A 12,054-nucleotide genomic window follows, 5' to 3' on the forward strand; every position below is an offset into this window, starting at 1 on the left:
CAGTTCAGTGTCTTAATATTCAGCAGCTCAGTGATCAGATTACTGTGTGAGTGGATGTATGTGCAAGTCCCATAGTGCTCAGGGAGCATCCCCTCTCAGAACAATGCCACCACATGCCTACTCAAGAGTAAGCACAACTTAATTAAATGGCACTTTGTTCCAGGTAAGTAGGGTTAGGATTGCAGCCTCTGGGTGGTCAATGTTAGTCCCACTACATTAGACCTATTGAAGTTAAGAAACACTGACTAACTTAGGTTCAATATTTTCAATGGGTCTGATCTGAGTAGGCCTTGGCTGTCTGGAAATAAACCTGGTAAATTTAAGATCATAGAACTGTAGAGTTGGAAGATACCCTGAGGGTGATCTAGTCCAACCCCCTGCAATGTTGGAATCTCCACCAAAGCATCCATAGCAGATGGCCATCCAACCTTTATTTAAAAACTTCCAAGGAAGGAGAGTCCACCATGTCTCATGGGAGTTTGTTACACTGCCAAACAACTCTTACTGTCAGAAAGTTCTTCCTGATGTTTAGTCGTAATCTCCTTTCATGAAACTTGAATCCATTGGTCTGAGTCCTAGCCTCCAGAGCAGGAGAAAATAAACTTGTTCAATCTTCCATGTGACAGCCCCTTAGATATTTTAAGAAGGCTATCATATCTCTTCTGTCTCTTTACCAGGATAAACATACCCAGTTCCCTCAACCATTCCTCATAAGGCTTAGTTTCCAGACCCTTTATCATTGGTTGGCCCTTATTCTTCACACATTCCCACTTGTCAATTTCCTTCTTAAACTGTGGTGCCCAGAACTGGACACAGTATTCAAGGTGGGGTCTGACTAAAGTGGTGCTGCTATTACTGTTCTTGATAAGGAGGTCTGACTAATAGAGTGGTGCTATTACCGTCCTTGATAAGGAAACTAGATTTCTGTTGATGCAGCCTAGAATAGCATTAGCTTTCTTTGCTTGTGCAACACACTGTTGACTCATGTTAAGCTGATGGTCTACTAAGACCCCTAGATCCTTTTCACATGTACTACTGGCAAGTCAGGTGTCCCCCATCTTATATTTGTGCAGCTGATTCTTCCTACCTAAGTGTAGAATCTTAAGATACTTGTATGCAGTGTCCACAGATGCACGCATAGCAACTGCTGTATCAACACAACTTTCATGTTTGAAACAGTCACCAGAATAAATTGCTTTCTAAATTATTTATTTAGACAAAATACTTCTCAATGGAGGTAGTTCTCACATTCAACTACAAGCCATCAAGGAAGAAGAAATACTGGGTGAGATAAATGCACGTGGATCAAATCCCTAATAATTTTCACACCTGGGAAAAATATATCTGAAGAATTTGATTGTCCCATAGAGCACTGACAGAAAAACAGCAGGTCACTTAGCTTCACCAGTCAAGCTGAAAACCCCCATGAACGGTAAATCCACAAGGAAGGGAAAGAATATTAGAACATTGAAGTCACTGTTAAAATAAATGAGCCAGGAGGAGTGGTGAGAGCACAAAAGCAGAACATGTGAACAGAGCACAAGCTGCAAATGAACACCAGTATTTCTCAGCACTCTAACTTTAAGCTAAGTGGGTCAATCCACTGCACTTCTCTATACCTAGAGAGATATTCACTGTATCCAACTTAAAATATTTTACAGAGCTACAATCTGACCTATTTTTCAGTTTCTGATTTAGTATTCCTTCCACTTTGATTTTGTTCTCTGCTTTCAAGAATGCATTTGAGTCAACAAGTGAATCAACCCAATCCCATCTTCATTAAGTAAATAAAATTCAAGGGGTCTTTCACAGAAATGGCAAAGAACCACAAAGACTGCATAGATTCAAGGTGTTCGTTCCAGCCTATTTTTAGAGCAGATATTCAAGGTGGACTGATCTAAAGTATAATTACGTGTGCACTCAAAACCGGCTCTTGACATTCTTAGCTTTGCAATTGAAGGCCATCCTGGAAGTGAAGCTGGCAAAAGGCTTTAACGAACTTGAGACTGGAAGAGGGCACATCTCAAGAAAATTAAGTCATGGGTAATGCAGCTGCTAAGAGTGTGCTCAGCCTCAATCCATAAAGGGCAGTGAAATCAAGGATCTAGGGGCAAACTTTCTAGACAGGGAAAAAGAGGAAATGAGAACATGACAATAAGGGTGAGGTTAGGGGTTCACCTTGGTCACTGACAGCCATCCTGACAGTATATTTTAAAATACAATTTAAAATATTTATAAAGTGCTCACGTTATTAAAAAAAAACAGAAAAGATATATTTGCAAAGGCTGCTGTTGCCTTTCAAGGCATTATCTTTCAAAATGCACAGAATAATTTTGCTATTTTAATAAACACCTATTGTACATAAATTTGATAGACTACAATTTAGAATGCATAATGTAACGTAAGTTGGATTCTGGGATTCAATTGGTTAGAGCATGGTGCTGATAACACCAAGGTTGCAGGTTCAATCCCTGTATGGGACAGCTGCATATTCCTGCATTGCAGGGGGATTGGGCTAGATCCGTGGTTCCCAATGTGGGGCACATGCCCCACAGGGGGGAAATTTGATTTTTAAGGGGGGCAATTCGAGAATAAGTTATTAACAGTTAATAAGCTTCCAGGCTTCCTCTACATAAATAGGAGTTCGCTTTTTGAATAATAAGAATTATATGTCATGGGAGGGGGCATCAGGATTTTAGAGATGCTTAGGTGGGGCATGTCCAAAAAAAGGTTGGGAACCACTGGGTGAGATGATCTCAGGATCCCTTCCAACTCTACAATTCTATGATTCTATTATATTCATCGGGGACCAAACTTAAAATATTTTACAGAGCTAAGTGGGTTCTTGCAGTGCCAGGCACTGGGTACCACAGACACCCAAGGATCAAGGTTTCAAAGGTTCAGAACAGTGTGACAGACAATGCCTCTCTGATGAGGAAGAAGCTAAATGAATCTGAATACAGATTATTCATTTGGAACTGCAGTTATTTAGGTAAGCCTCCTCTGAAAATTCTGTTCAGGGGGTTAAGAGTTACTGTCACAATGCAATGAAAGCTTCGATTTGCCTTGTGAAACTTGTCTATCTGGACTGATAGAGATTTACTCTCAAAAAGAGGAAGTGGGTGACCAGTGCTCCAATTCAGATTTGCCCCAAACATTCAGTTCAGGTGTTACTTTCTTTTGGTTTTTAATCAATGCCATTACAGGCAAAGCAGTATCCTTTCCCTTAAGATGACCAATAAACGCTACGACCTTTTACTAACACAAGGGTAAATCAACTACTTCAAGACTGAAGCACTATTTCATTTTTCAGTGCATGTTAAAAAGTGCAACATTTAATTATCAAACAAAGAAAACTAGAACACTGCAATTATTCAGTAACATTTTTTCCTCTCTTTTTAAGCAACATTATAAATTTGCATAACTAATAGCATGATAAACAGCAGCCATAATCAAGACATTCTAATCATATCTTCCTTGTAACATTTGTAACATTTGGTGCAGTCATCCTCCAATGAGTACTTACTGTACGTATCCTAATTTTTGGCCTATATTTTATTTTGAATGTCACACACGTTTTACACTGCTGCACCCAACAGAGGTTTCATCGTGATGGAAATATACTACACATTTGTAAATATAAAGCAGGGATATTAGCTGTTTCAGCAAAACACACACACAACTTGATGAGATTATGACATAATCTCTTTCTCCCTGCAGGATACTAAATGCGCCATAGCTCTCTTCATGTGGTGTGTGAGAGAGAGGTGGGGAGGGGGTAGCAGGTCCAGCAAGCAGGTAAACAACAAATACCTGAGGAGGGCTTTGGTTTTATTAGAAAGAAAGAGATTATATATTAATCTCATCAACATGGGGCTGAGCAACAAAGATACAACAGAGCTATTTGGTTAAGGAAGTGTCATCCCATTCTGCCCTTCATTGTATAGACTATGAATTCCTGTAGAGGATTTAGATGAGACAAAATTCCAGAATAACAGCAGATTGAGACACATCCTGAAAAGCAATGATTTGTTCTAAATATGAATAAGTGGAAATTGCTACTGTGTGGGGTTGCCAAATTTCAAAAAGTGAAAATCCAGATAACAAAGGCTTTTTAATTTTTACGTAGCATTCTAATGTTCATTCTTCTATAGTGCTGAAAACTTTGTCCAGCAGTTAAGACCTTCTTTGTGAATGTTTATTTGCAAGATTTTATGTCTCTCTTCTTGTTTTCTTTTCATCTACAGATTTCCTGTTTTGATTTTAAAACTTTAATTTATGCTTCTCCTGCCTTAAACCACCTATTATGCAGCTGAGCAGAGTAAAACAGAGGCTCACAACAGGCTTAAGAGTCCAAACTATGCTTGACTTTTTTTTTTTTTAAGGGAGGCTTTTGACGTTAAAAGAGGTAAAAAAATAATAATCTATATACCCTAAATATAGACCAGTAGGTGCAGGAACCAACCAGAGGAGTGGTGACCTAATCTTGAGTGGTGCCCAGGACCTGGCACAAGATGCAAGCATTGTTGAGCCAATTAGGAGCAAGTGCCAAAAAAATCCAAGATGGACGCAATTGATTTCAAAAGAGGAAGCTTCAAATGAGAGAGACACATTAATACGTCCTTTTTACCAAAGTCAATAGGAACTCCCCTATGAAGAAAGGTTGCATCCTTTGGGGCTTTTTAGTTTAGAAAAAATGTGGGTATGAGGTGACACAATATACCATATTTTTCGCCCTATAGGACGCACGTTTTCCCCTCCAAAAATGAAGGGGAAATGTGTGTGCGTCCTATGGGGCGAATGCAGGCTTTCGCTGAAGCCTGGAGTGCGAGAGGGGTCGGTGCGCACGGACCCCTCTTGATCTCCAGGCTTCAGGAAGCTATCTGCAAGCCTTGGGAGCTCCGCGGGAATTCCTGTCGGGCTCCCAAGGCTTGCGGATAGCAGCCTGCATCCTGAAGCCTGGGGCGCGCTGCACAGCGCACCCCGGGCTTCGTGCAGATATCGGGCAGCCCCACAAGCTCGGGGGACAGCGGGGAGGCGGAGCGCCACCATCCCGCTATTCCCCGACCTGGTTTGGAGGCTGGCCGTGGGGAAAAGCAGTAAGTTTATAAAATTATGCATGGCATGGAGAATGTGGATAGAGAAAAGTCATCATCCCCCCCATCTCATAAGAATAGAACTCATGGATATCCATCCATGAAGCTGAGTATTGGAGGATTCAGGACAGATACAGGAAAGGACTTCTTCACCCAGCACATAAACTATGTGGAAGTCCACTTCCACAGGAACCAATAATGGCCACCAACCTGGATGGCGTTAAGAGAGGATGAGGCAATGGCTATATGCTCTGCCTCCACAATTGGAGGCAGGAATGCTTCTGAATACCAGTTGCTGGAAACCACAGGAGCAGAGAGTGTGCTCTTGTATTCAGGTCCTGCATGAAGGCTTCTCACAAGCATCTGGTTGGCCAGTGCGAGGAAAGGAATACTGGACTAAACCAACCACTGGCCTGATCCAGCAGGCTCTTCTTACATCCCGATAAAGCTCCTCAAAAGCGTTGTTTGCAGAATCCATTTAATGCACAACCTAATTTCAATATCTTTTCAGCGGAAAGGTGGTGGTTGTTGTTGTTTAGTCGTTTAGTCGTGTCCGACTCTTCGTGACCCCATGGACCAGAGCACGCCAGGCACTCCTGTCTTCCACTGCCGCCCGCAGTTTGGTCAAACTCATGTTTGTAGCTTCGAGAACACTGTCCAGCCATCTCGTCCTCTGCCGTCCCCTTCTCCTTGTGTCCTCCATCTTTCCCAACATCAGAGTCTTTTCCAGGGAGTCTTCTCTTCTCATGAGGTGGCCAAAGTATTGGAGCCTCAGCTTCACGATCTGTCCTTCCAGTGAGCACTCAGGGCTGATTTCCTTAAGAATGGATAGGTTTGATCTTCTTGCAGTCCATGGGACTCTCAAGAGTCTCCTGCAGCACCATAATTCAAAAGCATCAATTCTTCGGTGATCAGCCTTCTTTATGGTCCAGCTCTCACTTCCATACATCACTACTGGGAAAACCATGGCTTTTACTATATGGACCTTTGTTGGCAAGGTGATGTCTCTGCTTTTTAAGATGCTGTCTAGGTTTGTCATTACTTTTCTCCCAAGAAGCATGCGTCTTTTAATTTCGTGACTGCTATCACCATCTGCAGTGATCATGGAGCCCAAGAAAGTAAAATCTCTCACTGCCTCCATTTCGTCCCCTTCTATTTGCCAGGAGGTGATGGGCCTAGTGGTCATGATCTTCGTTTTTCTGATGTTGAGCTTCAGACCATATTTTGCACTCTCCTCTTTCACCCTCATTAAAAGGTTCTTTAATTCCTCCTCACTTTCTGCCATCAAGGTTGTGTCATCTGCATATCTGAGGTTGTTGACATTTCTTCTGGCAATCTTAATTCTGGCTTGGGATTCATCCAGCCCAGCCTTTCGCATGATGAATTCTGCATATAAGTTAAATAAACAGGAAGACAATATATAGCCTTGTCGTACTCCTTTCCCAATTTTGAACCAATCAGTTGTTCCATATCCAGTTCTAACTGTAGCTTCTTGTCCCACATAGAGATTTCTCAGGAGACGGATGAGGTGATCAGGCACTCCCATTTCTTTAAGAACTTGCCATAGTTTGCTGTGGTCGACACAGTCAAAGGCTTTTGCATAGTCAATGAAGCAGAAATGGATGTCTTTCTGGAACTCTCTAGCTTTCTCCATAATCCAGCGCATGTTTGCAATTTGGTCTCTGGTTCCTCTGCCCCTTTGAAATCCAGCTTGCACTTCTGGGAGTTTTTGGTCCACATACTGCTTAAGCCCGCCTTGTAGAATTTTAAGCAGAACCTTGCTAGCATGTGAAATGAGTGCAATTGTGCGGTAGTTGGAGCATTCTTTGGTACTGCCCTTCTTTGGGATTGGGATATAGACTGATCTTCTCCAATCCTCTGGCCACTGCTGAGTTTTCCAAATTTGCTGACATATTGAGTGTAGCATATTGAGTGTAACATATTGAGTGTAGCGGAAAGGTTAGCATACTCTAAGCAACTTTTGTTGTTGCTATCGTTTTCTTTTCTATTTCCTGTACAGCTTAAACAAATTGGAAAGCCTTTTTTTTTTTTTTAAACCATAGTACAATTACCTAGAATATAATATAAATTTCACACACCCATCCCAGGCTGCCACTGCCAGTATATAAGTTCAGTACCATGACTGAAATAGCTTGTGCCCAGGAATTCAGTTCTCAGCTATGGTAGCATTAAATATTAAACACATGCAGTAAGATTAACATAGGAAGGTTGAATACTGAATAAACTTAGGTGCACCGCACGGAGATTCATTTCCCTACAGTGCCTTGTACCAAGCTGCTATAAATTCTAACAAAGTAGCAAGATGTTAGATCATATCGGATTGGTAATTATGTATTTCATATTCTGATGGTTAAATAAGTCTTTGACATTCTAGTTCAGCTGCAAGGTGTCTGTATGTTAAGTTCTACTCTAATAACTATGTTGTTGTTATGGCCGGATAGCATATGTTAAATGCATTTTTCTAGTTTAAGGCAACATTTTTCTGCCTGGGTTTAAAGGGAAAATGTATCAGCAAACTTGTCATGAAACCAAATTACAGTGCAGGTTATGCACACAGCTTATGCTTTTTGTTCCTCCTAAATCATTGCAGAGCAAAAGAAGCAGGCCAATGTACTTTATTGCGGCAGTGAGAAGAGAATAATCTAGGAGGCAGAAGGCTTGGTTTTTATCAGAGCCATATAGAAGCATATTAAACCAGAACGCATTTCAGACACAATTACAATTTGTGCATGATTAATAATGCCCATGGCATTTTAATATATTTCCCTCTACTATTTAAATAAATAAATAAATAAATAAATAATGAGAAAGTATGCAGCTAGCTGAAAAATAGAACATCTAGAAAAGGATGAGCCAACTTGGCGCACACATGTGCCATTGTGCCCACCAATACCTCCTACAGTGCCCAGCACTCAGGGAACATATCTTCAAAAATCCACAATGCATTAGAGACTGTTTGCTCTTTCTGCTTAGTTGGGAGCTCAGCTACTCCTACATCAAGTCTGCACCCTTTCAAATGTCCGCATTTCATTAGGAGCTAGGACTGGACACCCATACTCCCACCCATTCTGTGGGGGAAAGAGGTGGGGGAAGCTTTTCTCTGCCAGTGTGAGTGCAGCAGTGGCTCATGTATAAGAGTATAAAAATTTAAATAATAAATACAATAACAATATAAACACAACAATTAAATTACTGCAAAGGAGGCTAGACTCATTACAAGTAAATATAACAAACCTTAAAATGCCGAGGAATTAAAGCACATAAAAAACTGCAAAACAACAACAACCACCACAGAGGGTTTTAAACAAGCAATGTACTACAACTTCCAATATCTCGATTGGTTGAGGTGAGACGGGTGGGAGATGGGAGCCCAACAATATCGGGAGGACCACAACTACAGAACTACAAGCAAATGCAAGTCCTATCACTGATGCAAAAAAAAAAATATCAAATGTTATTGCACATATGTTTTATTTAAAGGTATGGGAGGCAGAAAAATACTAGGAGTACAACCATTCAGGTTATAGGAGACAGCACATTTCACCTTTGCCTGCCACTATCTTGAGATGACAATGGCATCAGCAATCCTCCTTCTGCTGCACTCCAAACAATGGTGTCATCAGTCAGTGAGCAGTGTTTGTGGGTACTGAAGGAAAGAAGGTTGGGCATTCGGCTTCAAGCTATTTAACCCCTCTCTGCCTCTTGCTGCTTGTCATCCACCCTCCTGCCCTTCATAGGCATCGCTGCTCACCTTTGTATGCAGTGTGTGTGCGTTTTGCCTATTCTGTACTGATTTGGTGGCAGATCTGCTTAATGAGTGTCAGCCATTAAATAGGTCCATTGCGTGGGAGTTATATACTACATTATCAGGTAGTTAAGGGCACTTGTCAAACTTTAGGCACCTTGAAGGGTGAAGGGTGTAGTCCCAAGGCTTGCCTTCAAGGCTGTGGGCCACAGGCAGGCTGAGGAGCATATCTGAGGCCAACATACAACATGTCCCCCGAGTTGTGTGGCCCCAGGAGCAGGTGGAGCAGTAAGGCTTCTGTACTCACCTGAAAGGATGGGACAAAAAGCTCATGCACTATTTATTATGCGCAGTTAGTATCCGACACTAAAATCAAATCTTTAAATTGCTAGGAGGCGGTTGTTTTTTTGCCGCAAAAGACTAAAATGGCTGTTTCTCTGGAAATTGTTACAGAAGTGGATAGAAAATCATAATTGAAGAACTGGTGACCAGGTTAATGGAGCACCCTAGGTATCATGAGGATAACACACTAAAAAGGAATAGTTGCCCAGGGATTACTATAATCATAAACCATATCAGCAGCCCCAGGACAGGGAGGTATGGGGGGGGGGGGAACCGGATACTGAAGTGCCGTTTGCGTTTTCCACCTTAATACTGTAAGCTTTCCTTTCTCAAACGTTATTCTTAGTACCTTATTAAAACATCTGAAATTGGTATTTTTTTAAAAAAGGTGGCTTATACCTATATAGGCATACCAAGGATTATCTGAACTTCTTAGGAACAGCCAGTTTCATTTGCTTTCCCTGTGCCATCCCTTCCCACTTCTGTTATCTGCTTGGAAACACAAAGACTATTCAATAAAGCTAAGCCTATTTTACAAAGCAGCCCAAAGCTTCAGTTCTAGAGTGGGGAGAAAGCTGGCTATCTTTCAACCTGTGAAACTAAGCAAAGTGCTCACCATTGTCCAACACATCCAGAGGTATAATTAAATAGGGCTGAGGCCTTGCAACAACCACAAGCAAAAATCAGCTTTCTGAATTTAAGGATTGTAAACTTGGGGTGGGGGGGGGGGAGAGAGACAGAGAGAGAGAGAGAGAGAGAGAGAGAGATTGAAGTTGATGAATTATAGAGTCATTTTTGTTTTAGCTAATGTAATATCCTGCAATCAATCAGTTCAAAAAGTATATTTTCTTCTATTCCTGTTAATTTCAGGGCCTCTCTTGGCCACCAATTATAGCTCTTTTTGTTCATATACTCTTGGAGGCTTAATTGGGGAATCCCTTCAGGCCTTCACAGAGAGAAAATAAAGGTCATTGGGCATACCACTAATAGGCTCGTGATTTGTGACACTGCCTCTTGAAATCATGGACGTGAACAAATTAAGAAGAAAGATCTAATCTTATTAGTCTCATGATGGCTCAATGAAATGGTACCGTAGTAATCCAAGGGGGAAATGTATGGAAAAGGTAAGGAGTAAAAACCAGAAGACAAGGTAACCAAACCATGCTCCACTTCTTTCAAAGGTTTTTGTGTGTATGTTCTAGTTTGGCAAAGTTTGCACTGCTGTTAAGTATTAGCTTTGCCTAATAAAAAAAATTCCTTTCCTCCCAACAGTTCAGTCTCTATTTAGATACTTGAGTGCACTAAATGTGGAGGTGGTAGAAAGGAGCTGGGTTAAGAAGGGGTGTGTTTCATGTCAGGTGGGATTCAAACATAATTTGCTTTCCCCTCCTACCTGCAGTTCCTAAAGGCGCTGCATTGGTTAAGGAATCTGAGGAGGAGCAGGGTGAGAACAGGTATGTGGTTGAATTGGTTTAATGCACTAAATATACTTGGAATGAGGGTTGTCTCCATTGAATTCATTATGCTTGAAGAATGTTCACACAATGAAACCTCCTTCTCTGCTCCTCCCACCTAAATATGCATAGGAGGACTATTTCGTTGGCACTATTTAAAAGGGGGGGGGTGCATTTAACATAACATGGCTTGCGCCACTGAGCTAGTAACCTGAGACTTGATGAATCTCAGAGTTCCTTCTCTAGAATACAGCATTTGCTCATGGAAATTTAGCACTGCATGCTCATTCCGAGTATATTTTCTCCACTAATAGGAAACTTCTATGAAAAAATGCCTGAAACATTTGTCTTCTGATAGGTAGGAGGCAGAGGTGGGAACGTGGTGAAAATATTATTATTTTGTACTGAGACACTTTTTAAATGTAGGGATTTCTCAGAGGCCCAGATAAATATTTACAATGAAGGGCAACACAGAGTGTCAGGGAAGAGTTAGAAGTTTTCAGTTTATCAGAGGGAGAAAGCATTCCCCAAGGGGGGAGGGAGAGCAGTGAATCTAATAGAAGGGAGCAAGAGGAACAACAGGGAGGGACTGGCTGTTCACAGGAAAGGCAAGGGTTAAGTTCTAGCTCAGATTCGGAGGAGAGGAGATACAGGCCAGCTCTAGCCAGGAGGTTAGAAAAAAGAGCGGGAAAACGAAGGGAGAGGCGCCTTCGCCATTTTGAGGGTGGCTGGTCATGGAGAAGCAGAGCTCAGAAGGTATCTGAAATAAGTGACTCTGAGGAATAACATTTAAGAACTGTTTATAAGATTGTTTTGTTAATACACAATAAAAAGTTTTATAAAGAACAAGAAGCATTTGTGTGGTGATCTGAAGAGGACAACGACCAGTCCTGACAGAATACCTTCTGCTCTGCGCCTCTTCACTATACGTAAAGAAGGAGAAGCCAAAATGGAGGGAGCTGTGGCGCCAGTTGGGCAAGGAGAAACCCCAGCACTCCAGCTAACATTACAGGACTTATGGCAACAGAACTTACAGTTGAAAAGTCAAGTCGACGTACTATCGGCAGCATTGGGAGAACATAGAACCATGCTGCAAGCGATGTGTGGAGATAGAGTGAGTAAAACATTTACTGTACGTCCGCGTAGCTTCAAGGGAGAAAGCTCTGAATACATGGCTTTCAAGACAGAAATTTCTTACATAATTGAGATAAAGGATAAAGAATTTCAATCTGAGCGAGAGAAGGTTGCTTATGTGATTAATTTCTTGGAAGGGAGGGCTAAGGACTGTGTTATACCCCTAATATCTCGAAGGGATGCCGCCCTAGGAAATCTACAAATGTTTCTGCAGTATCTAGACACGATTTTCTTAGACCCTGCGCATGAAGTAACCACAGCA

General features: G+C 41.6%; 1 protein-coding gene across 6 annotated transcripts in view; it reads right to left on the reverse strand.

The window, feature by feature from the left end:
* Nucleotides 1–12,054, reverse strand: part of SLC44A5 (solute carrier family 44 member 5) — a 160,020-nt gene that overhangs the window by 57,089 nt on the left and 90,877 nt on the right. The window lies entirely within an intron of this gene.

This window comes from Podarcis tiliguerta (genome assembly GCF_965153285.1).
Source record: "Podarcis tiliguerta genome assembly, chromosome: 6".
In the NCBI taxonomy this organism is placed as follows: domain Eukaryota; kingdom Metazoa; phylum Chordata; class Lepidosauria; order Squamata; family Lacertidae; genus Podarcis; species Podarcis tiliguerta.